Source organism: Salvelinus alpinus, chromosome 10 (assembly GCF_045679555.1).
Source record: "Salvelinus alpinus chromosome 10, SLU_Salpinus.1, whole genome shotgun sequence".
Lineage (NCBI taxonomy): Eukaryota > Metazoa > Chordata > Actinopteri > Salmoniformes > Salmonidae > Salvelinus > Salvelinus alpinus.
In genome coordinates, this window is record NC_092095.1 from 37278644 (window position 1) to 37306041 (window position 27398).

The window sequence follows — 27398 nt, forward strand, 5'->3', positions numbered from 1 at the left end:
GTCCAATGAGCTGAATTCAGGACAGTATTTCTGTCCATTTGGAGTGGCCTCTTTTGGCCCAAGGGCACCCCAGAGGCACATTCCAGTACTACTTCTATTCACACCATCTGCACTAGATGACATAGGTCCTCTATCCTTGGATAAAGTTTGACAGGCCAACGCAGTAGATCTCAAGGCAGGAATGATGAGTTAATTTTCCTCTTGCATGACGTTTCAGCCCAACACAACTGGGACGAGGGAAATATATTATCACGTCATCCACTGATGGGCCCCCACACTGGGCTGTCACTAACCCACTTAGGGGCCCTGCTTTGCATGTTACACCTGGTTTGCTTACCCTTTCCCTGACCGATAGCAGCTAGGCCTACATAACAACGTGTTTTTGCCAAGCAAAACACTTGTAGCGATAAAGTGGTCCCCAAAGGTTACCTTTCCAATCTGTGGGCTGAACATTCAAATGGCTGTGAATGTATATGGAACGTGATAGGTTGGATGATCCACTAGTATAACATAGGCCTACAGTTTGAATTACGACATACTAGACTCTTGGGTATTTAGAATAGTGTGAATTCAAACAAGGATGGCTGTGAGGTTGTACCACACTACCACCTTTCGCCAGTTGCTTTGAATAGCTAAGCCTGTTCAAGTAAATCAGTGGTGTTAGACAAAGAATGATGTTGACTCATTTGATTATATTCAAACGCCATCAGCACTGAACAAACCTAGCAAGGAGATTAGAAATCCCACAGTGAACCGACATTGAGGAAGCAATGAAGTTGAGTAGATGTATAGAATAGCCTAGATATAGCCAGGGAAAGAACATTTGCAGTGATATGTTTTCACTGTCACCGGCCGTGATGCGGCACGCAGCTCTTGGAGGTCATTAGCAGTACGTGAGCATTGTCACTGAAAGGCAGTTGTTGAAACACCAGTCTCCTTTGTTCAGGGAAATAACCACTCTTTATCTCCCAACTTTCCTCTCCGGGCACTGAGCGCCCCTTCACGGTTAGGCTACGCTTCACCTACCGCCCTCTCAGACGCTCCATCCAACCAAATGCTGGCATTTCCAGAAGTGGCTGGGCAATAACGCTGATAATGTTCCCCTGACGCCACAGTGCGAGGCCCACACCCACTAAATTTTGAATGGTGCTCTTGGCGCTGCGACCCAGGCCAGTGTCCCCAAAGACAGGAGGATGGGAAGGATTATACCAGTATGAGATTTTTGGGGAAAAAAGTGAGGGAGAGTTAAAAGCTAGACGGCAGCTCCCTTGTCGTTGAATCATCTGTGTTTCAGTGGGTAGGGCCCGGTATAATGGATTTTTGTGGTAGAATGTGCAAGGCGACCAACGGGCCCCTACGGATCTACAGCTGCTGTGAGACGAAGTCGCATCGAAAAGACATCCGACTGTGTCATGTTAATTTTGAGTTACAATAATTATTTAAAATCAGAGAAAGCACATCTCTTATTCAGAACAGTTATTCAACCGTGTGGAGTGGAGGCCTCTAAAACCCGTTTCTATTTTCTTTTACATGCTAGTTGGCATAACCAAACGGCACTATGATGGAATGAGGCAGATTATTTATCTTTGGTGGCCTGATTTAAACATTCCAGCGTGATAGACACAAGATCAACATCATAAACTCAAGACTTGTAGGCTCAACATACTGTATACGTAATGTAACACTTTCCCATATCACATAAAACCACAGCATAATCTCAAACCCCCTTTCCCTCTAAAACTGAAAATCGATCAACCGCAATAAAAGAGGCCATCCTAGTCATCTGTAATTACAGTATATGATGGAATTTACAGACTTGCTTCTCCTGTGTGGCTTGGTTGGTAGAACATGGCTCTTGTAACGCCAGGGTTCTGGGTTCGATTCCCACGGGGGACCAGTACGACAATGTATAGCACTCACTACTGTAAGTCGCTCTGGATAAGAGCATCTGCTAAATTATTAAAATGTCAATAATTGATACTTCCATTGAAAACTAGTTATTGATTAGCTCAGATTTGAATTAGCATCTTTCTCATCTACAGTGTTGTCGGAACAACAATTACAATTTACCTGTCTATCTTAAAATACCTGACACATGATGCGTTAGCGGTATTATTCATGTGACATTTGGAATGTGAACAACCAGATGTGGCCATTAATTCAGTAATGCGTTGGAAAAGTTGTGTATTTTCGACTGTAGGCCTGCCTATATGGGGCCACAGCATAGAAGCTGAACCCAAGCCCAGATGGACTTCTCCATCCTCTCCCACTCCACTCTGTGTTTGACAGACAGCAGTTAAGCACAGCCTTTCACACTGCTGATGAATGAGCCCTCCCCAACAGGGACTGGCAATCAGGCCTCTGTCTAGTATTACCACTGATACTGGAGGCACAGCCATGGGGAGGAAGTCAAACAGATACAAATAGAGAGAGGCTAGTGCATCCAAGGACCCTGCGAGAGTGAGGGGGGTGGAAATAGTTGTCAGACATCGGGGAGAGCTGCTCTACTCTTACAGGTGCACAAGATCATTTGCTAACAGGTCGTTTTGCAAATGGCATGACACTCAGAAGGAACCTATTCACTTTTGTCGCTGACAAGGTAATTTGCCAATTGGTGTCTTGATTGGCTGGCAATTTCACACACTTGCTATTCAGCCTAAATCAGGGAGAGTATTATTCATTCTTATTACAAGGCAAAGATGAACACAAACAACACATGCTAAAGTTTTTATTTTATTTTTATATACTGCTTTGGGCCTTGGTCTGCTTCGAATTAGTATTCAGAGTGCCTTGGAGACACACTACATAATATGGTAACATAAAGTTGTCTTCCCCATGAAAAGTCTGGTCTGTTTTTTCCCCAAAGAACAATGATTCCACAGGCACTATAATGGGAGAGAGCCAGAGCTGTCAAGGTGGACTTCAGTTCCTACTCATCACGTCCTTCCTGTGTTACATGCCGACTGCAGAGTAGGGATACATCGAACCAACATGTTTTATTCCTTTCCTCCTTAAAAATTGTCCCCGTACCCCATGTACATTTAGTGTGGTATTATCCATAATGTGTACTTGGTGAGTCACATATTTCACCATTAGTGTGCATGCAGTTCCTCCGTGTCCAGTAAAAAAGGATTCAGAATGTATCCTATTGCTAATCCAAGGAGAACCTCCAAAGGTCATAAATAATGTGTCCTAGTGACTCCGTGATTTAAACGTACACTAGGGTTGTAGCTGGGATCCACCTGGTCTTTTGGTTTCCTGCTAGACTCATCTCGCTCCATTTACCTCATTTATTGTCAGTGTGTTAAGTATGTGTCTTTGAGTGCTCGGATACAAGCATTCAACGTACCCTACATACGCTGAAGCATCCCACATGTGACACTTTGTTTATAGGGCGCGAGGAGATAAGGCCCGTGGACATTCACTATGTGGAAGGGGGAGCGAGGGGGCTGTGGGATTTTAGGAGTGAGAGAAAGGGAAGAGAGAGGAAAGCCCATGTCAGCTGGAGTGGTAGACTGAAGGGTCCCGGGACGCCCCTGCCACGAGATGAGTGATGTTCCCCAGGGGAGATCGCCTGTCTGACCCCAAGCAAGGCCAGCCTAAGCCGGGAGTCCTGAGTTAACATTTAGGTGGTGGTGGTGGTGGGGGGAGAAATGATGAGCCTCCAGGGGCTTCAATTAGGACAAGAGGGAAGAAGAGGGGAAGAACGGAGGATAATATGAGAGGGCCCCGGCCCTAGAATCCCTGGTGCTGAGTACCGTCTCACATGAGGACCATAGCCGTCTAACAGGAAGCCCTTGGCGTGAAATGTTCATTATCTCACGAGTGCACTTTGGGGGCTCGGGAAATCACACAGGCATGGGCTGCTGACTCTCAATGTTTCGCATTTCGTGTCGTATAGTAAAAAAGAAAAGATTCACACCCCCAACTTCTCAAAGGAAGGAACCAATGATGAAAAAGGGGGTGGATGTTTTGCTCCACCTTGTGTATGCTGCCTGCTACCTAGACTTCCCTTTCATTTCTAATTGTAAAAGGCATTTGATTGAGTTGACTATGATAACATAGATTTCACTGAAGGACTATTCACCTAAGGAGAGTTGGGATGGAATGGGATCAGGATTACATTTTAGGCATGAAAAACAGTTTAGTGGTTTGTCTTATGGATGTTCCAGCTCCACACTCAAACAGCAATCCCAAGTTAAGTACCTTATTGAGAGATGCTGAGAAGATGAGAGGGTTGGACCTGGTGGGGTTGGGAGGTTTCACCAGGTCACTGGATAATCTGTGGGTTTTCAGTATACAATATCTGCATAATGAACCCGGATGTCCAATGGCTCTGAGCCATGACCTCACTGGACTGTTACAGGGAAAGGTTTAAAGTGCCCCAGTGGGCAAAACTGGTTGTAATGACATCATTGTGATGTCTTTCATGACATCATAGTCAGGTTTGCAAACTTAGTGTTTTAGATGTTTCTGTATGGGTCCCATTTTAGTTTTTTAGCTTTGGATAAAATGCTTTCATTTGAATATAAACTGTTGTCTCTGTTTGGGTCAGTTAGATTTGCACTGTACTTCTAAGACTTGAGTTTTACTATCATTTCTTGTCAGGTTTTGACTATGTTATTATCAATAAGAAGTGAGTTTTTGTAGAGAATTAACGTACTGTAGCAGGTTTAGTAAAAGGGTTAGTTTTAGGGTTGCTAAAATTAAAAAAATTCTCCCTGAAGCGACTCCAACATGCAACTTCATTGCCATACCTGTATACCATCTAGCCACAACCGTCTCACAGGCAGACCAATTCTGATCTTTTGCCCAAAAAGTTGCATGTTCGGCTCGCGTCACGAATACAGGTCAAGAAGTATATGTAATGTTTTCTTTTTAAGTTGTTGTCTTTGGCACATTACTTTGAGGAATTGAAAGGAATAGCAAGGAAGTAATCTGGAAAATGTATTATTTTCCAGTTATTTTATTGTAAGTATATGAACATAGCAATAATAAAGTAACATCAAATAAATAACCCTACAAATATGATGTATCTTGACACTAGACTATGTTCACAGGGTAAAAACATCTGGAAAACATAGATTTGAGTGTACCTTTATGACATATTTTTCCCACTGGAATCCCTTTTGCCATGGGGTCACGAGTTGACTCTCGACAAAGCCCTGCTTAAAAATATCTTTAGAGATGGGAGTCATATTACAGTAAAGTCTCCCTCATCCATATGATTGATTGCAAGTCATAATGTACATATGAAATACAGATGAGTGAGTAGCTACAGTACATGAATTTGTTAATCATTTCACTAATACTGTACATCCTGAACTGATTACTACATCTGCGCAACTATGCTGGTCTTGTGACAATACAAATCCAGCAACTTGCTGGTATACATATCAAATATCCACAAGGGTTATCCAAGGACTTCAAATTCAGACTCATTGAAAGCCCCTTATTCCACTCCACTGCTATACATAAGCCTAGACCACTTAGATTGCATTTTTTGAGAATGGGCAGGATAGTGACAGGTTTGTGTCGTGAATATATTTAAATCATGATATCTTCAAAAAACGTTTAATCTCCAATACATTTTAAACTTGAATGAATGAACTTCGTTGGTACATCCTTTTTAAAGTAAGCACTGCAGTCTGCCCCCTTTGATATGACCATAAATATTTCCTGAGATTCCCAACTTTTCATTTTGCAAACTCTTCTCAGAAACCAAGTGAATACCTTGGTTTTTAATAAATCTACTTAAGACGTGAGTCAAGTTCAGCAAGTAAAGCCTGAATACACACTCCAAAATATCTAACCTACAACATACAAATAGAGACATAATTTGCTTAATACACCCTTTAGTCTTCAGGACAGCCCCAAAAATACTTTCCCAGTGGACAGAAATTTGGCATGAGAAGTGATAATGACAGCATTTTCTGGTTGAAATACATTTTTCTGTATAAAGTGACTGTAACGGTTGATTTCCCCCTCTTCGTCTGAAGAGGAGGTGTAGGGATCGTACCAAAACGCAGCGTGTTGTGAAGACATGATGAATTTATTTAGACAAGACGAACACGAAATAAACTTGAGAAATTACAAAACAAAAAATGACGTAGACCGACCTGAACATGAGAACTTACATAAAAACGAAGAACGCACGAACAGGAACAGACTAGACAAACGAAACAGTCCCGTGTGGTAACAAACACTGACACGGAAGACAATCACCCACAAACAAATGGTGTGAACAGCCTACCTTAATATGGTTCTCAATCAGAGGAAACGTCAAACACCTGCCCCTAATTGAGAACCATATCAGGCAACACATTGAACCCAACATAGAAACACATAACATAGACTACCCACCCAGCTCACGCCCTGACCATACTAAACACATACAAAAACAACAGAAAACAGGTCAGGAACGTGACAGTGACATCAGATTACAACTAGTTACAAGAGACAAAATTCACAAATTCTACAGCACAACGGTGGAGTCATGTCTTAAGTGTAAAACTAATAATGACGCAAGCAGTAAAATTTGATTTTTAAAAAACGATTAAAAAAACACCTTATGGAACAGCGGGGACTGTGAAGCAACACAAACATTGGCACAGACACATGCATACACACACACACACGATAACATACGCACTATACATACACATGGATTTAGTACTGTAGATATGTGGTAGTGGTGGAGTAGGGACCTGAAGGCACACAGTGTGTTGTGAAATCTGTAAATGTATTGTAATGTTTTTGAAATGGTATAAACTGCCTTAATTTTGCTGGACCCCAGGAAGAGTAGCTGCCAAAGCAGCAGCTAATGGGGATCCATAATAAATACAAATACAAATAAAAATCCATGCTTTCTGGGAATGCTTTAAAGCCGGAATTTGTGGGTAGCTGTCAGAAGTATTACAATGTAAACATACTTTTAATCCGTCTGTCTGTATATTTCAAGACATGGCATATGGGGTGTAGTGAGATACTCAATGGGCTGGACGATTCTTTTCTCATCATTCATCTCTAAAAAACATATATTAAAAAACTTGGAAATACAATTAATCCGCCATCATTAACACAATGGAAAAATCGAATTATTTATTATTAAAATATTGAAATGGCATGGGCGACCAAGAAAAACAAATTGGTTAAATTTAAGGCCAATAATGCAGGCACTAGGCATGTGAGCATGTGGGTCTGGGCAGAAGAAATGTAGTTGTTTGTATGTGTATGTTGGTATTTTGTGTGATTTTTTTTTAAAGATTACAACTAGTTAGAGGCCCAGTCTAGTATTTTCTTAACTTTTCAACCTGGAAAACAAGATTCTGAGTTTACACATGATGTTGTGCAAACATTTTAGTCTTGTAACCATTGTTTTAGTAGGAATATAGATCAAGTCCTTTGCTCTGCTTATCAAATAATTATTCCGGTTGAGGCACATTGTTTCAGTGCAATCATTTGTAGAACATTGCACAGCTCATCCTTTCTTCCCACTGCAGTGGTCGTGTCTGTATGTTCCTGTTACACGGGAGTCTCTTCGAGTCCCTTTACTTGAAAGAAAACAAAAGAAGCCAAATAGTTTTCATCCTCTGACTTAATCTACGTACTCTAGAATGAATTAGGGCCCATTGTGGTCTATATTGTGACAGCTGACAGAGAGGTATTTCCAGGAAATGATGATCCTCTGTTTCCAAAAGAGACTTACTGGTGCTTTTGTAGCGCAATAAGTTCAAGACACTGAATTTGACGACGAGGCTATCCATGTTACGTGAACCATTGGGCCATTGCAGTGTAACGTCAGCCACTTCTGTGTGTGTGTGCATTTAATTTAGTATTTACCAGATGTTGAAAGCCAAAGCATTTGTATTCGTTAACAGCCTAGGCGCCAGTATTTGCCTCATAAAATTAGCCCACCCAAAAAAGTAAGCTTCATGAATCATCTCCTGGTGTGTGCCTCTAATATGTTTACTGTGGCAACCAGTTGTATTACAACACGCACGCACGCACGCACGCACGCACGCACGCACGCAGGTACGCACGCACGCACGCACGCACGCACGCACGCACGCACGCACGCACGCACGCACGCACGCACGCACACACGCACACACGCACACACGCACACACGCACACACACACACACGCACACGCACACGCACGCACACGCACACACGCACACACACACACACACACACACACACACACACACACACACACACACACCTCGACCACATTACAAGCTGGGACAATAAGTTCAGCCCAGCTGGGGTAGTAGTAGCTGAATGCTCAATGGCAGTGCTGACTAATCAATGGTTTTTCAGGTGCCTTCACTTTTGCCTTTCTGACAAATCCTTATATGGGCATTATTAAAATGGAGGACGCTTTCTCTCCCAGTGATGTCATTCTTTCATGTCAAGGGCTGTCTGCTTCTATTTTGTGTTTACTGACTAAGTGAGCTTTCAGCTTTTATAGCTCAAAGAGTCAAAGTGAAAACCTTAAGCTGCACTGCTGTTCCTCACTTCTGCTTGTTTGATCTGGAGCCCTCATCAAAGTGTGGGCTTTGAAATGTGCAATGTTGTGGTTTGAGGCTGACACACAACAGTGAGAACATACACGAGGCAGAGCGTCTGTGGCCTCAGGGCCAGAAAAGTGAGTCTGTTTTCTATGGCTGCATTAAACCACTCAAGCTGTGGGCCCACTAGAGTCCAATGGGGTTTCCTATAGAAAACAACTCTTAGATATCATTATTCATCAGAAAAATGTTGACAGTAAGGGGATATGGAGCAGAATAAAGATACTAATAGCAGTATCATGCTGTGATACAAATGTTTACCTGCTAAACCCCCATTGACTTTTGTGTTAAAAAAGGTCATAATACATGTTATTCAAACCCCCCTGTTACTTTTTTTTTTTACCCCTTTTTTGTTATATCCAGTTGGTAGTGAGTCTTGTGCCAACTCCCGTACGGGCTCGGGAGAGGCGAAGGTCAAGAGCCATTCGTCCTCCAAAACACGACCCCGCCAAGCCACACTGCTTGCTTAACCCGGAAGCCAGCCGCACCAATGTTATAGAGAAAACACCGTACAGCTGGTGACCGTAGTCAGCGTGCATGCACCCACCCCACCACAAGGAGTCACTAGAACACGATGGGACAAGGACATCCCAGCCGGCCAAACCCTCCACTAACCCAGTCGACGCTGGGCCAATTGTGTGCCGCCTCATGGGTCTCCCGGTTGAGGCTGTCTGCAACACAGCTTGGGATCAATCCAGGGTCTGTAGTAAGTGCCTTAGACCAATGCGCCACTCGGGCGGCCCTAGTTCATTTTATTTTGAGGTAGATTTGAGGCTGGACTTTTAAAGAGGCTGTTTGGAACATTTGCTGTTGAGCCAAAAGGGGTCCCCTAAAACGTTCATACTGTATCTTTAACAGCATTGGTTTAACTTCAAGGGCAGCCTCTATTCTTTGTCCTGTGCCTGGGTATTAGTAGTCATTGAAGCATGTCTGGGCCGGCCACAGACCGCCAGCTCCATAACCATTATAGAGGAGGTGGAGTCTGGACCTCCTCCAAAGCTAAGAGAGTTGTCCCACTTTCCCTAGGCTGCTGTGGAAACATTGAGACGGAAATGTTGGATTATTGCACAGTCTTCGCACCTCATTCACCTCTACCGACACCGTTTATATTGCAAGAGCGGGTAGCCACCTCTGCTCTCCTGGGCTCTCTTTCCCTTCACTCGTTCATTTCCAAAAAGCAGGAGTGCAGGTTTATAAGTTATTTGTCCAGAGAGCTATGTGCCCTGTGCACCGTTCACGCCAGACAGGCCGAAAGTACCAGCGTTCCTGCTCTTGGGAGGCTGAGAAAGAGGGGGGAGAGACACGGTTTTAAAAAGTGGTGAAAAAATGCAACGTGTGAAGATCCATAACAGTTTTTTTAAGTGCTTTGGATTCCGATTCGAGGGCTATGCAGCTCACATTAGCACTTGAAGGATGTTTCTGCGTCCTGGTTTCCAGTCTCCTGTTGCAGGTACTATTCAGAGGAGTTTGGATGAGGAGACATAAATTAACATCTCGGCAGTGACAATTTACATGTGCATGGCTTGGGAAAAAGCAATCCCTTTAGTAGTCTCAATCTGACCAGGGCCACACAGAAATCGAGATGACATATTTCCTGGAACATAGTCTGAGTTTTGGCTAACTTGTCAGGGACAGACATTGTGACTAAACTCCAAGTGCAATACTCTGAACCACGACTGATACTCCACTACGGCTTCTCTTAAGACTTCTGACTTATTCCACTTCGACCACTCTATTAGGGAATCTCTCTTACAATGAAGCTACAGTTTTGAAGAAGCATTGCGCTCTAGATGCTTTCAAGAGCTGGGAAAACGTTCTGTTCATTTGAAATTCAGGTCTGCAGAGAGCCACAGCCCTACCCGTGACAAGTCGTCAAATAAACAGGAATCCCAATGTGCAGCTAAGATGGAACTGCTGGTAGGAAAGTGAAAAATAACCTGGACATTTTTGGAAAATTACGACTGGTAATGAATAATTTCATTCAGTTAGTTTCCAGTGATCTTAAAAAAAAATCTAATGGCTGTACAAAAAGGCAGAGCATATTTTTGGAAGTAGTTTGCATTAAAGGAAATACAGTTTTTAAGTGACTGTCTAGACATGGGACATGCCTTTTTGGGTCAATTTGGAATGCATTGGGAGTGAAGCGGATGCACTTGGTTAAACACTTGCCACGACGATGAAGTTCAAAAAGGGAGTCGACCAAATTATAATTATGGGATTTGATTCTGCGTTCTCTACACATTTCATAATTCATCGACGACAACAAATAGAATTCTTTAATTTGCAACATATGTTGTTTTCTTTGTTAACACCCCTCTCCCACTTCATGAAAGACACTCAAATGAGACTATTGATATACTATTCTTTCCATGGGGCTATTAAACAGTGTTTATCTGCGTACATTAAAGATGCTATAAAGAACTTTCAACTCTGGGGGTGCTGAGCCAAAAGAGGTCACCTAAACGGATATAAATATTTCCCAGAAATTACCGTGTTGGACAAATAGGGGCACACCTCCCCACACCCAAAAGCATATTACTGTTTGCCTAAAACTAATATTTTGGAGGCTTCATGAGCTAAGAAATGTATTAATGTTGCATCATATGTTTATATGAACTGCAGGCAACACATTTGGAGGTAAACAATTAGCAACTAAACTTCAGTAGAGCCTCTTTAATATACAGCCTCTGCTGTTGTAAACTGAAGAATGACACTTCAAACACAATCTATTTTGGAATGAAAGGCAAAAGTTTCAAGACGTTTTTTACAAGCATCCCCCCAAACATAATTTTGATCTCTGGCTGGTCAAATAAGTAGAGGTGGCAGCTCATCTATTAGTTTGCCAATATCTGATCAAACACATTCAGCATGCTATAATGTAGCATGAATCAAGTGTGTTATTGACTCACGCATAGGCGTGAGAAATGCCAGAGGAGGTTGTGAAATATAGAACATTTTGAAAATAAAGATTGCTATTATTTTCTGTGCATATCACAAAAGAAGATCATTTTTTTGTCCTAATTTAACACCCTACGCCTGCTCCCTACTTACTAGCTGTAGAATCTACACCCAGGCGAAGGTCAAAGAAGTGCATACACCCAGGTGGTGTAACAGGTATCATTTTTAGGTCCGGCGTAAAGCACATTTTACATCGGACGTAGAGTCACGACCCGCTTACGACCAACTGTTGCAACCGGACCCAGTTTATGACAGGACAAAAACATTTGCATAAGGGTGCCCACACCTGTTTTACACCTTGGACAAAATTTAGAATATTATTAAGAATGAATTGTATATAGCCTCTTTGGTGTAAAGTAGACCCTATGTAAAAGAGTGAACTGCCTCAACTTGTACCTTGTGTTAAATTAAAGACGTTGAACATCTCAAAAGAGCATTCCCCACTTCTCATCTTCAAGAAGTTCATTATTCCCTATCAGAGATTGAAGACCAGAGTACATGTATGAAATGAAACCTTTCATCCCTCTCCTCTCCAACCACAGTTTATCAGATGTGGATGTATTCATGGGCTGAATCATACCTTCCTGTTGAGTGGCTATATAATGCCTGACCTGGAATTACTTGAAGAAATGAGTTTGTGGTAACTGAAAATGAGATGCCAGTTGTCGGAAGGATAATAGTTCACCATCCCTATACAGTTGACCAAATGTTATGATTCCTTTGTTGAACCATAAAAATGTGATACCATCTCTCAGATCTTTGGATAATATGGAATGTTATGAAAAGGTGTTTGTTTGTATGTGGATCTACAGTGCCTTCAGAAAGTATTCACACTCATTCACCTTTTCCACATTTTGTTGTGTTTTAGCCTAAATTCAAAATTCATTCCATTTAGATGTTTTGTCATTGGCCTACACACAAAACCCCATAATGACAAAGCGGAAACCGTACCTCACACATACAATTATCTGTAAGGTCTCTCAGTCTAACAGTGAATTTCAAACACAGCTTCAACAACAAAAACCAGGGAGGTTTTCCAATGCCTCACAAATAAAGGCACGTGTTGGTAGATGGGTAGAAATAAAAAAGCATGAATATCCCTTTGAGCATGGTGAGATATTAATTACACCTTGGATGGTGTATGAATACACCCTGTCACTACAAAGATACAGGCGTCCTTCCTAACTCAGTTGCCGGTGAGGAAGAAAACCACTCAGGGAATTCACCATGAGGCCAATGGTATCACGGTTCAGGATATGACCCAGATGCAGACACAGGAGGCGGATGGTTCGGTTCTCAGAATATTTATTATCACAAAGGGTCAGGCAAAAGGGCAGGTCGAGGGCAAGCAGAAGTTCATAATCCAAGGCAGAGTCAACAAGGGACAGAACGGCAGGCAGGCTCAGGGTCAGGGCAGGCAGAAAGGTCGGAACCGGGAAGACTAGAAAACGACACTAGAGAGAAGGTAACACACAGAAAACACGCTGGGACGACCTGACGAGACAAGACGAACTGGCAACAGACAAACAGAAAACGCAGGTATAAATACACAGGGGATAATTGGGAAAAATAGGAGACACCTGGTGGAGGGTGAAGACAAGCACAAGACAGGTGAAACAGATCATGGTGTGACAGTATCCCCCCCGCCACCTGGCGTCCTACCCGGGCACATACCTGATTGACCGGGGTGTCGGCGGCGGAACTTAGAAATGAGGACTGGGTCCAGGATGTTCCTAGTGGGGACCCAGCACCTCTCCTCGAAGCCATAACCCTCCCAGTCAACCAGGTCCTGGAATCCTAGACACATGGAAAGTGGGATGTAGACGGAGGGTACGGGGCAACAGAAAACAAACAGTAGAGGGGCTAAGGACTTTAGAGATGGGGAATGGACCAATAAAATGGGGGGAAAGTTTTTGTGACGCCACCTGGAGGGGCAGATCACTGGTGGACAGCCATACCTTCTGCCCGGGCCGATCGCGGGGAGCCAGGGTCCAGTGGCGATCCGCCTGTTGCCGATACCTGTAGGTGGTCTTAAGAAGAGCGGACTGGGCTCTCTTCCAGATACACCGACAACAGCGGACGTACATCCGGGCCGAGGGTATGCTGACCTCTTGCTCAGGGAAGAGCGAGGGCTGGTTACCCAAGGAAAACTTGAGGAGCGAGAGTCCAGTGGCTGAGCAGGAAGGAGAGTTGCAGGCATACTCCACCCACACAAGTTGCTTGCTCCAGGTGGTGGGGTTTGCGGAGATGAGGCAATGAAGAGTAGTCTCCAGGTCCTGATTGGCCTTATTATGCACAAAGAAAAACCCTGCTCCAGCAGGGGAGGCAGAAGGACGCATGCTCCTGGCAGTTAGAGAGTCCTCAATGTATACCTCCATGGTCTTGGTCTCCGGGCCAGAGAGGGAATAAAGTCACCCCAGAGGTGGTGTGGTGCCCGGGAGGAGGTCAATAGCACATTCGTAGGGTCAATGCGGAGGAAGGGATGTGGCGCGAGCCTTGTTGAAAACCTCCCGGAAGTCCTGGTACTCCGCGGGAACGGCGGAGAGATCTGTGACTTTTCCCAATCCTGCAGAAGGACGTCTCAGGGCAGGCTGCACCTCCTTAAGGCAATGTGCATGGCAGAATGGACTCCAACCCAGGATAGAACCAGTAGCCCAGTCGATCAGGGGGTTGCGTCTCTGGAGCCATGAAAATACCAAAAACACAGGTGTATGAGGAGATTCAATTAGTAGAAACTGTATGGACTGTGATTACCCAACACTTGCAGGTTAATGTGAACCGTACGGTGAGTGACCCTGCCAATGGAGAATCCGTCCAAAGCTCTGGCGTCCATTGGAATGGAGAGGAGTTGAGTAGAAATACCCAGCTAAGATACCAGGGTAGCGTTCATGAAGTTCTCGTCAGCCCCAGAGTCAATGAGCACCCGGAGAGATTTTGAACGGTTACTCCACAGCAGGATAGTGTGGAGAGGAGTATAAGTAATGGAAGTTTGGAGACTCCCTCTATGGCCCACCAACATACCCGTACCTAATGATGAGCCTGTTCTTTTACTGGACAGGTGGATATGTAATGTCCCGTAGTACCACAATACAGGCAACTGTTGGATCCTTATAGTCAAGGCTGCGAGTTTGTCTTTGATTTCCTCTGATAATCCATGAACAGGGACTCCGGATTCCAGGCACTCTCGGCGGCCAGCGTGCGAAAGTCTACCTCGTAGTTTGCAACAATGCGGGAGTCTTGACGCAGACGAAGTAGCTTCCGTGCCGCCTCTCTCCCGGACCCCGGGGAATCGGTGTACTTAGTCTGGATGATTTCGGTGTCTACGAAATCATCCAGACTAATGCAAATGCGTGTTGTTGATCCCACACCGCTGTAGCCCAGGTGAGCGCCCTTCCAGACATCAGCGAACGCCCGGCAGGTTCCAGGATCTCCAGCATAGCGCTCCGGAGGAGGTAAGCGGAGTTCTCGGAAAGCCGGAGTAGGCTGGGGAGAAGCATCGCTAGTAGCGAGGTTACTGAGCGCCCTGGAGGTTTCCATTGTGGCTTGCTCCAGTAATGAGTTGACCATATGGTCATGGCATTCCTCCAAGTTATGGAGTCCCTCAATAAGGTTCTGAAGTAGCTCCTCGTGTTTTCCAATGGTGGCTCCTTGCAAGAAGATAGTATTGTGGAGCTGGTCTGAGTCTGCTGGGTCAGTCATGGCCAGTTCGTACTATCACTGCTCAGGATATGACCCAGATGCAGACACAGATAATGGAGGAAAATAGGAGACACCTGGTGGGGTGTGGAGACAAGCACAAGACAGGTGAAACATGAAAATTGTGTCTTTAAACAGTTAGAGTTTAATGGCTGTTATAGGAGAAAAATTAGGATGGATGAACAACATTGTAGTTGTCCACAATACTAACCTAATTGAGTGAAAAGGAAGCCGACAGAATAGCAATATTCCAAAACATTTGCTACAACGCACTAAAGTAATACTGAAGAAAATGTATCAAAACAAATGACTTTTTGTCCTGAATACAAAGTGTTATGTTTGGGGTAAATCCAATACAACACATTACTGAGTACCACTATCCATAATTTTAAGCATAGTGGTGGCTGCATAATGTTTCGGTAACTTCCGGGTTGGAGCGAGTAGTCGCATTCCGCATTCCGCTTCGCTCCACAGGTAGTATTACCATTTCATTTTCATTTTCATTACAGTACAACGGTTTGATTTGTTTGATCTTAGCTAGCTACATAGCCGTCTTTGTATCAAAGATAATTGTGTAGTTATTGAGGTTCGCTAGCCAGCTATTTTCGTCCTAACGTAACGTAACGTAGTCAACACTGCTAGCTAGCCAGCTAGCCAGCTAGCCACCGAATAGCAGCACTGTAGAAACGATTACATTACAACGGAACGACTTGATTAGTGTAGTGTTAGCTAGCTACATAGTTGTCTTTGCTATCTTTGTATCTAAGATAATTGTGTAGTTTAGAGTAGTTTAGAGTAATTATCGGTTAGCTAGCCAGCTATTTTCGTCCGCCGCGCTGCCGTTCTCCTACCTAGTCAACACTGCTAGCTAACACTGCTAGCTAGCCAACTTCTACCGAATAGCAGCACTGTAGAAACTTACATTACAACTTACATTACAACGGAACGACTTGATTAGCGTAGTGTTAGCTAGCTACATAGTTGTCTTTGCTGTCCTTGTATCCAAGATAATTGTGTAGTTTTGAGAAATTGTCGAGGTTACCTAGCCAGTTAGAGGTTACCTAGCCAGCTACACTTTCAAACAAAGTCAACAACGCAGCCACTGCTAGCCAGCCTACTTCACCAGCCAGCAGTACTATATCATTTTAGTCAATAAGATTTTATTTTTTTTTGCAACGTAAGCTTAACTTTCTGAACATTCGAGACGTGTAGTCCACTTGTCATTCTAATCTCCTTTGCATTAGCGTAGCCTCTTCTGTAGCCTGTCAACTATGTGTCTGTCTATCCCTCTTCTCTCCTCTCTGCACAGACCATACAAACGCTTCACACCGCGTGGCCGCCGCTACTCTAACCTGGTGGTCCCAGCGCGCACGACCCACGTGGAGTTCCAGGTCTCCGGCAGCCTCTGGAACTGCCGATCTGCGGCCAACAAGGCAGAGTTCATCTCAGCCTATGCGTCCCTCCAGTCCCTCGACTTCTTGGCACTGACGAAAACATGGATTACCACTGATAACACTGCTACTCCTACTGCTCTCTCCTCGTCTGCCCACGTGTTCTCGCACACCCCGAGAGCTTCTGGTCAGCGGGGTGGTGGCACTGGGATCCTCATCTCTCCCAAGTGGACATTCTCTCTTTCTCCCCTGACCCATCTGTCTACCGCCTCCTTTGAATTCCATGCTGTCACAGTTACCAGCCCTTTCAAGCTTAACATCCTTATCATTTATCGCCCTCCAGGTTCCCTTGGAGAGTTCATCAATGAGCTTGACGCCCTGATAAGTTCCTTTCCTGAGGATGGCTCACCTCTCACAGTTCTGGGTGACTTTAACCTCCCCACGTCTACCTTTGACTCATTCCTCTCTGCCTCCTTCTTTCCACTCCTCTCCTCTTTTGACCTCACCCTCTCACCTTCCCCCCCTACTCACAAGGCAGGCAATACGCTTGACCTCATCTTTACTAGATGCTGTTCTTCCACTAATCTCATTGCAACTCCCCTCCAAGTCTCCGACCACTACCTTGTATCCTTTTCCCTCTCGCTCTCATCCAACACTTCCCACACTGCCCCTACTCGGATGGTATCGCGCCGTCCCAACCTTCGCTCTCTCTCCCCCGCTACTCTCTCCTCTTCCATCCTATCATCTCTTCCCTCTGCTCAAACCTTCTCCAACCTATCTCCTGATTCTGCCTCCTCAACCCTCCTCTCCTCCCTTTCTGCATCCTTTGACTCTCTATGTCCCCTATCCTCCAGGCCGGCTCGGTCCTCCCCTCCTGCTCCGTGGCTCGACGACTCACTGCGAGCTCACAGAACAGGGCTCCGGGCAGCCGAGCGGAAATGGAGGAAAACTCGCCTCCCTGCGGACCTGGCATCCTTTCACTCCCTCCTCTCTACATTCTCCTCTTCTGTCTCTGCTGCTAAAGCCACTTTCTACCACTCTAAATTCCAAGCATCTGCCTCTAACCCTAGGAAGCTCTTTGCCACCTTCTCCTCCCTCCTGAATCCTCCTCCCCCTCCTCCCCCCTCCTCCCTCTCTGCGGATGACTTCGTCAACCATTTTGAAAAGAAGGTCGACGACATCCGATCCTCGTTTGCTAAGTCAAATGACACCGCTGGTTCTGCTCACACTGCCCTACCCTGTGCTTTGACCTCTTTCTCCCCTCTCTCTCCAGATGAAATCTCGCGTCTTGTGACGGCCGGCCGCCCAACAACCTGCCCGCTTGACCCTATCCCCTCCTCTCTTCTCCAGACCATTTCCGGAGACCTTCTCCCTTACCTCACCTCGCTCATCAACTCATCCTTGACCGCTGGCTACGTCCCTTCCGTCTTCAAGAGAGCGAGAGTTGCACCCCTTCTGAAAAAACCTACACTCGATCCCTCCGATGTCAACAACTACAGACCAGTATCCCTTCTTTCTTTTCTCTCCAAAACTCTTGAACGTGCCGTCCTTGGCCAGCTCTCCTGCTATCTCTCTCAGAATGACCTTCTTGATCCAAATCAGTCAGGTTTCAAGACTAGTCATTCAACTGAGACTGCTCTTCTCTGTGTCACGGAGGCGCTCCGCACTGCTAAAGCTAACTCTCTCTCCTCTGCTCTCATCCTTCTAGACCTATCGGCTGCCTTTGATACTGTGAACCATCAGATCCTCCTCCCCACCCTCTCCGAGCTGGGCATCTCCGGCGCGGCCCACGCTTGGATTGCGTCCTACCTGACAGGTCGCTCTTACCAGGTGGCGTGGCGAGAATCTGTCTCCGCACCACGTGCTCTCACCACTGGTGTCCCCCAGGGCTCTGTTCTAGGCCCTCTCCTATTCTCGCTATACACCATGTCACTTGGCTCTGTCATATCCTCACATGGTCTCTCCTATCATTGCTATGCAGACGACACACAATTAATCTTCTCCTTTCCCCCCTCTGATAACCAGGTGGCGAATCGCATCTCTGCATGTCTGGCAGACATATCAGTGTGGATGACGGATCACCACCTCAAGCTGAACCTCGGCAAGACGGAGCTGCTCTTCCTCCCGGGGAAGGACTGCCCGTTCCATGATCTCGCCATCACGGTTGACAACTCCATTGTGTCCTCCTCCCAGAGTGCTAAGAACCTTGGCGTGATCCTGGACAACACCCTGTCGTTCTCAACTCACATCAAGGCGGTGACCCGTTCCTGTAGGTTCATGCTCTACAACATTCGCAGAGTACGACCCTGCCTCACACAGGAAGCGGCGCAGGTCCTAATCCAGGCACTTGTCATCTCCCGTCTGGATTACTGCAACTCGCTGTTGGCTGGGCTCCCTGCCTGTGCTATTAAACCCCTACAACTCATCCAGAACGCCGCAGCCCGTCTGGTGTTCAACCTTCCCAAGTTCTCTCACGTCACCCCGCTCCTCCGCTCTCTCCACTGGCTTCCAGTTGAAGCTCGCATCCGCTACAAGACCATGGTGCTTGCCTACGGAGCTGTGAGGGGAACGGCACCTCCGTACCTTCAGGCTCTGATCAGGCCCTACACCCAAACAAGGGCACTGCGTTCATCCACCTCTGGCCTGCTCGCCTCCCTACCTCTGAGGAAGTACAGTTCCCGCTCAGCCCAGTCAAAACTGTTCGCTGCTCTGGCACCCCAATGGTGGAACAAACTCCCTCACGACGCCAGGTCAGCGGAGTCAATCACCACCTTCCGGAGACACCTGAAACCCCACCTCTTTAAGGAATACCTAGGATAGGATAAAGTAATCCTTCTAACCCCCCCCTCCCCCTTAAAAGAGTTAGATGCACTATTGTAAAGTGGTTGTTCCACTGGATATCATAAGGTGAATGCACCAATTTGTAAGTCGCTCTGGATAAGAGCGTCTGCTAAATGACTTAAATGTAAATGTAAATGTTATGGGTATGCTTTTAATCGTTAAGGACTGGGGAGTTTTTCAGGATAAAAAATAAACGTAAAGGAGCTAAGCACAGGCAAAATCCTAGCCATGTCACTCGCCCCTTAGTGACTTTCTGGTCTTCGTGGGGTTTATCGACAAGCACATACATTTTGTTGAGACGTTCGGAAAGTGTATCCAGAATTTTTGTAATACCCTTGTAATTCCCATCTCCATTTGGAACCATTCTGGTACTTCTTCAGAACTAGCATGCGCCGAAGCTGAAGAAGGGCTGTCAGATGGCTCTCTTTCCCATGCTTCGTCTGAGTCTTTTCAGAATTGGGAATCTTTTGTTTTTGCAATAAAAGACACCCACTAACTATCAATTAACTTTTAACGAACAGGTAAACCATGTCAAAATGCCTTAATAAAGTGTAAAATGTTCAAAGTTTTGGGATGCTACGAAGATACGTCTTGTTTGAGCTTCATCCATTGCCGGATGTTCAAAACTGTATTTTAGTAATTCCCCAAGATTAGGAGTAATGCTGCAGTCAACCTGTTTCAGTTTTTGCATGTGCATCATCACGTATTGAGCCATGGACTGATGTAGATCAACCTTGACTTTGAACCAACGGGAAGACTTTACTTTACTGACAGCCTCCACTGTTGACAGGGAGCCATGGAGCTGTACTTTGTGAGAGACAGCAATGCTTAGCTCTGTTGTCTGGCCCAGAGAGGATATTATTTATTTGGACAGTGAAGCAAAACCTTTTATTTTGTCTCTATACTCCAGCATTTTGGATTTGAGATCAAATGTTTTATATGAGGTGACAGTGTAGAATGTCACCTTTTATTTGGAGGGTATTTTCATACATATCTGTTTTACCTTTTAGAAATAAAAGCACTTTATTTATCTAGTCCCCCCATTTGAAGGTGTCATAAGTATTTGCACAAATTCACTTACTGTAAAACTTCAGGATTTAAAAAAAATGCAGGATTAATAGCCCAGGCTACAAAATATATAAATATTTTTTATTGTGAAACAAACAACAAATAAGAAAAAATACATAAAACTTGTGTGCATAACTATTCACTCCCCCAAAGTCAATACTTTGTAGAGCCACCTTTTGCAGCAATTACAGCTGCAAGTCTCTTGGGGTATGTCTCTATAAGCTTGGCACATCTAGCCACTGGGATTTTTTCCCATTCTTCAAGGCAAAACTGCTCCAGCTCCTTCAAGTTGGATGGGTTCTGCTGGAGTACAGCAATCTTTAAGTCATACCACAGATTCTCAATTGGATTGAGGTCTGGGCTTTGACTAGGCCATTCCAAGACATTTAAATGTTTCCCCTTAAACCACTCAAGTGTTGCTTTAGCAGTATGCTTAGGGTCATTGTCCTGAAGGAAGGTAAACCTCTATCCCAGTCTCAAATTTCTGGAAGACTGAAACAGGTTTCCCTCAAGAATTTCCTTGTATTTAGCGCCATCCATCATTCCTTCAACTCTGACCAGTTTCCCAGTCCCTGCCGATGAAAGAAATCCCGACAGCATGATGCTGCCACCACCATGCGTCATTATTTGCGCCAGACATAGTGTTTTCCTTGATGGGCAAAAAGCTCAATTTTTGTCTCATCTGACCAGAGTACCTTCTTCCATATGTTTGGGGAGTCTCCCACATGCCTTTTGTCGAAAAATATATATTTTTCTTTAAGCAATGGCTTTTTTTCTTTAAGCAATGGCTTTTTTTCAGGCCACTCTTCCGTAAAGCCCAGTTCTGTGGAGGGTACGGCTGAAAGTGGTCATATGGACAGATACTCCAATCTCCGCTGTGGAGCTTTGCAGCTCCTTCAGGGTTATCTTTGGTCTCTTTGTTGCCTCTCTGATTAATGCTCTCCTTGCCTGGTCTGTGAGTTTTAGTGGGCGGCCCTCTCTTGGCAGTTTTGTTGTGGTGCCATATTCTTTCCATTTTTTAATAATGGATTTAATGGTTCTCCGTGGGATGTTCAAAGATTCAGATTTTTTTATAACCCAACCCTGATCTGTACTTCTCCACAACTTTGTCCCTGACCTGTTTGGAGAGCTCCTTGGTCTTTATGCTTGGTGGTGCCCCTTGCTTAGTGGTGTTGCAGACTCTGGGGCCTTTCAAAACAGGTGTATATATACTGAGATCATGTGACAGATCATGTGACACTTAGATTGCACACAGGTGGACTTTATTTAACTAAGTATGTGACTTTTGAAGGTAATTGGTTTCACCAGATCTTATTTAGGGGCTTCATAGCTAAGGGGGCGAATACATATGCATGCACAACTTTTCAGTTTTTAATTTTTTAACATTTTTGAAACATAAAATTTGGACTATTTTGTGTATGTCCATTACATTAAATCCAAATAAAAATCCATTGAAATTACAGGTTGTAATGCAACAAAATAGGAAAAACGCCAAGGGGGAAGAATACTTTTGCAAGGCACTGTATTAATTGCTTAAATCACTGAACACAACAGGCACTTATTAGAGACAGGCTTCTATTTGAGCCAGGGATCTATTTCCTTCACCAGACAACTTTTTCCTCATTTGCATAGTTAATTGTTTAATTCCAGCATTCACTTCCTGCATTTTAATAATTTTCTTCATTTCCTGCAGTAATGTGTTATCATTTACACACTGTGTACTGTTTCTTTTGTCTTAGTTCATCTCTATTTACAAAAAAAAAAAAAAAAGAATAATTATTCTCATCTTTGACTGTGGGCTGCAGGTAGCCTAGCGGTTAAGAGCTTTGGGCCAGTAACAGAAAGGTTGATTGGAATCCCTGAGCTGACTAAATGAAAAATCTGTGAATGTTCCCTTGAGCAAGGCACTTAACCCTAATTGCTCCTCTAAGTCGCTCTGGATAAATGAGTAAAATGTAACTGTGTATTATCATCAATTCTTACTTTCGCCACTAGAAGTTGTTGACTGTTTTTGTGCTTTCCAGTTAGCTAGCAGTTTTCAGCCGTTAGCAGCCAATGACTAGCAGCTTCTTACTGGCGATAAAAACAGATGATTGACATAATTTTTTTTGAGTCATTACTGAATTTTTTAATGTAACAAATCAAACATTAAACCTCATAAACAATTCATGGTATTCTCATAAACAATTAATTTAGATGAAACAGGTGTTTATTTGCAGAAATGTGTGCTGTTGCCTGGCTATTAAAAGGGACAGTTTGAGACTGTGTTTAATGGGAGTTTTATGAGATATGTGTTTTAAAGTATTCAAACATTTAGTATTTGGTTTGGTATTACAGGTACAATATACATACATTCATATTACTAATAACTGCATAGTTCATATCACATTTACCTCTGGGCTACCACTTAAAAAAAACATTAAAAAGGTACATAAATAAATTTGCAAGATGGCGCCGACAGAGATGTTCGCCTCACTTCAGGTGCTTAGGAAACTATGCAGTTATTTGTTTTTTTATGTATTATTTTATGTATTATTTCTTACATTGTTAGCTCAGAAAATGTCAAGTGTTATTACATACAGCCGGGAAGAACTATTGGATATAAAAGCGCTGTCAACTTGCCAACATTAGGACCAGGAATACGTCTTTCCCGAAGCGGATCCTTTGTTCGGACATCCACCCTGGACATGGGATCCTATCCCAGAGGCCGACCCAAAACAACGTGGTCGCCGCAGGAGAGGCAGATTGAGCGGCCTACTGGTCAGACTCAGAAGGCAAGCACACCATCCACCGCTCCCGAGCATATTACTCGCCAATGTCCAATTTCTAGATAACAAGGTGGACAAAATTAGGGCACGAGTTGCCTTCCAGAGAGACATCAGAGATTGTAACATTCTCTGTTTCACGGAAACATTGCTCACTCGGGGTATGTTGTCAGAGTCAGTACAGCCACCCAGTTTCTTCATGCATCGCGCCGACAGAAACAAACATCTCTCTGGTAAGAAGAAGGGCGGGGGTGTATGTATGCCTTATGATTAACGACTCATGGTGTAATCACAACATACAGGAACTTAAGTCCTTTTGTTCACCTGACCTAGAATTCCTTACAATCAAATGCCGACCGCATTATCTTCCAAAAGAATTCTCTTCAATTATAGTCACAGCCATATATATCCCCCCAAGCAGATACCTCGTCGGCCCTGAAAGAACGTCACTAGACTCTATGTAAACTGAAAACCCTACATCCTGAGGCTGCATTTATTGTAGCCGGGGATTTCAACAAAGCTAACTTGAGAACGAGATTTCCTAAATTCTGTCAGCATATCGAATGCGCGACATGGGCTGCTAGCACTCTGGATCATTGCTACTCTAACTTCCGCGATGTATACAATGCCCTCCCCTGCCCTGCTTTCGGGCAAATCTGACCATGACTATATTTTGTTGCTCCCAGCCTATAGACCGAAACTAAAACAGGAAACGCCCATGCTCAGGTCCATCCAACGCTGGTCTGACCAATCGGATTCCATGTTTCAGGATTGCTTCGATCACGTGGACTGGGATATGTTCCGTATAGCCTCAGACAATAACATTGACGTATACGCTGACTCAGTGAGCGAGTTTATTAGCAAGTGCATCAGAGATGTCGTACCCACTGTGACTATTAAAACATTTCCTATCCAGAAACCGTGGATTGATGGCAGCATTCGCGCAAAACTGAAAGCGCGAACCACCGCTTTTAATCATGGCAAGGCGACTGGAAACATGACCGAATACAAACAGTGCAGCTATTCCCTCCGCAAGGCAATCAAACAAGCAAAGCGTCAGTATAGAGACAAAGTAGAGTCGCAATTCAACGGCCCAAACAAGAGACGTATGTCGCAGGGTCTACAGTCAATCACGGATTACAAAAATAAAACCAGCACCGTCGCGGACATCGACATCTTGATCCCAGACAAATTAAACAACTTCTTTGCTCTCTTTGAGGACAATACAGTGCCACTGACACGGCCCGCTACCAAAGCCTGTGGGTTCTCCTTCTCCGTGGCCAATATGAGTAAAACATTTAAACGTGTTAACCCTCGCAAGGCTACCGGCACAGAGCATGCACAGACCAGCTGGCTGGTGTATTTACGGACGTATTCAATCAATCCCTAACCCAGTCTGTTGTCCACACATGCTTCAAGATGGCCACCATTGTTCCCGTTCCCAAGAAAGCTAAGTTAACTGAACTAAATTTCTATCGCCTCGTTGCACTCACTTCTGTCATCATTAAGTGCTTTGAGAGACTAGTCAAGGAGCATATCACCTCCACCCTATCTGATACCCTAGATCCACTCCAATTTGCTTACCGCGCCAATGGGTCCACTGACTATGCAATCGTCATCACACTGCACACTGCCCTATCCCATCTGGACAAGAGGAATACCTATGTAAGAATGCTGTTCATTGACTACAGCTCAGCAATTAATACCATAGTACCCTCCATACTCGTCATCAAGCTCGAGACCCTGGGTCTCGACCCTGCCCTGTGGAACTGTGTCCTGGACTTTCTGACAGGCCGTCCCCAGGCGGTGAAGGTAGGAAACAACATCTCCACCCCGCTGATCCTCAACACTGGGGCCCCATAATGGTGCGTTCTCAGCCCTCTCCTGTACTCCCTGTTCACCCAAGACTGCGTGGCCATGCACACTTCCAACTCAATCATCAAGTTTGCAGACGACACTACAGTGGTAGGCTTGATTACCAACAACGACGAGACGGCCTACAGGGAGGAGGTGAGGGACCTCAGAGTGTGGTGTCAAGAAAATAACCTCTCACTCAATGTCAACAAAACAAAGGAGATGATCGTGGACTTCAGGAAACAGCAGAGGGAGCACCCACCATCCACATCGATGGGACTGTAGCGGAGAAGGTGGAAAGTTTTAAGTTTCTCGGGGTACACATCACGGACAAACTGAAATGGTCTACCCACACAGACAGCATAGTGAAAAAGGCGCAACAGCACCTCTTCAACCTCAGGAGGCTGAAGAAATGTGGCTTGTCACCTAAAACACTCACAAACTTTTACAGAGGCACAATCGAGAGCATCCTGTAGGGCTGTATCACCGCCTGGTACGGCAACTGCACTGCCCTCAACCGCTAGGCTCTCCAGAGGGTAGTGCGGTCTGCACAACGCATCACCGGGGGCAAACTACCTGCCCTCCAGGACACCTAATTCACCCGATGTCACAGGAAGGCCAAAAAGATCATCAAGGACAACAACCACCCGAGCCACTGCCTGTTCTCCCCGAATCACCCATAAGGCGTGGTCAGTACAGGTGCATCAAAGCTGGGACCGAGAGACTGAAAAACAGCTTCTATCTCAAGGCCATCAGACTGTTAAACAACCATCATTAACATAGAGAGGCTGCTGTCAACATACTGACTCAAATCTCTGGCCACTTTATTAAATGGACTTAATAAAGGTATCACTAGTCACTTTAATAACGCCACATTAATAATGTTTACATATCCTACATTCATCTCACATGTTTATACTGTTCCATACCATCTACTGCATCTTGCCTATGCCTATCAATAGTCATTTTAAATAACACCACTTTAATAATGTTTACATATCCTACATTACTCATCTCACATGTTTATACTGCTCTATACCATCTACTGCATCTTGCCTATGCCGCACGGCCATCGCTCATCCATATATTTATATGTACATATTCTTATTCATCCCTTACATTTGTGTGTATAAAATAGTTGTTGTGAAATTGTTAGATTACTTGTTAGATATTACTGCACTGTCGGAACTAGAAGCACAAGCATTTCGCTACACTCGAATTAACATCTGCTAACCATGTGTATGTGACAAATAAAATGTGATTTGATTAGATTTAAATACAAACTATTGATCATTACGATCATATTACAGTTAAACAATAATAATACATTTAGTATGTAAAGGAAAGGAAGTGAGCCTCCACCCCCAACCTCTCAGCCCATATCCCCAACCCCACCCATCCAACATGTCTCCATCTATTGTTCTTTGACTAGCACCATTCATTCTCGCTGTCAATAATTATAATGTTATAACTTCTAATAGTAGCTGTATCCACTGGCAAATTGGGAGAGAGTGAGGTAATTGCCATCTAAAAGCCAACATATTTTTTTGCATCAGTGCTGCCTACCAGCAGAAATCTTCTCTTTTTTTGTTTTGTATTTTTCCCCCTTTTTATTCCCAATTTTGTGATATCCAATCCGATCTTGTCTCATCGCTGCAACTCACCAACGGGCTTGGGAGAGGCGAAGGTCGAGTTATGCATCCTCCGAAACATGACCCGTCAAACCGCGCTTCTTAACACTCGCCCGCTTAACCCGGAAGCCAGCTGCACCAATGTGTCAGAGGAAACACCATTCAACTGATGACCCGGCCCGCCACAAGGAGTCGCTAGAGTGCGATGAGCCAAGTAAAGCCCCTCGGCCAAACCCTCCCCGAACCCGGACGAAGCCGGGCCAATTGTGCGCCACCCTATGGGAATCCCGGTCACGGCCGGTTGTGATACAGCCTGGGAACGAACCCGGGTCTGTAGTGACGCCTCAAGCACTGCAATTCAGTGGACCGCTGCGCCACTCGGGAGGCCCAGGCATGTAGTGCTTTAATCATATTAATGAAATTGGAGCCAATTCCCATTTGTTCCAAGACAGACCAGAGATATGACCATTGTAGTCTTTCAAAAGCTTTTTCTGCATCGAGAGATAAAACAGCCCAAGGAGCTGTTGTTATTGAGGAAGTATTTAAGATATGTAATATTTTTTTAACAAACCCGCTTTGGTCCGTGTGGACCAATTTAGGTAAGTAATCCTCGAGATGG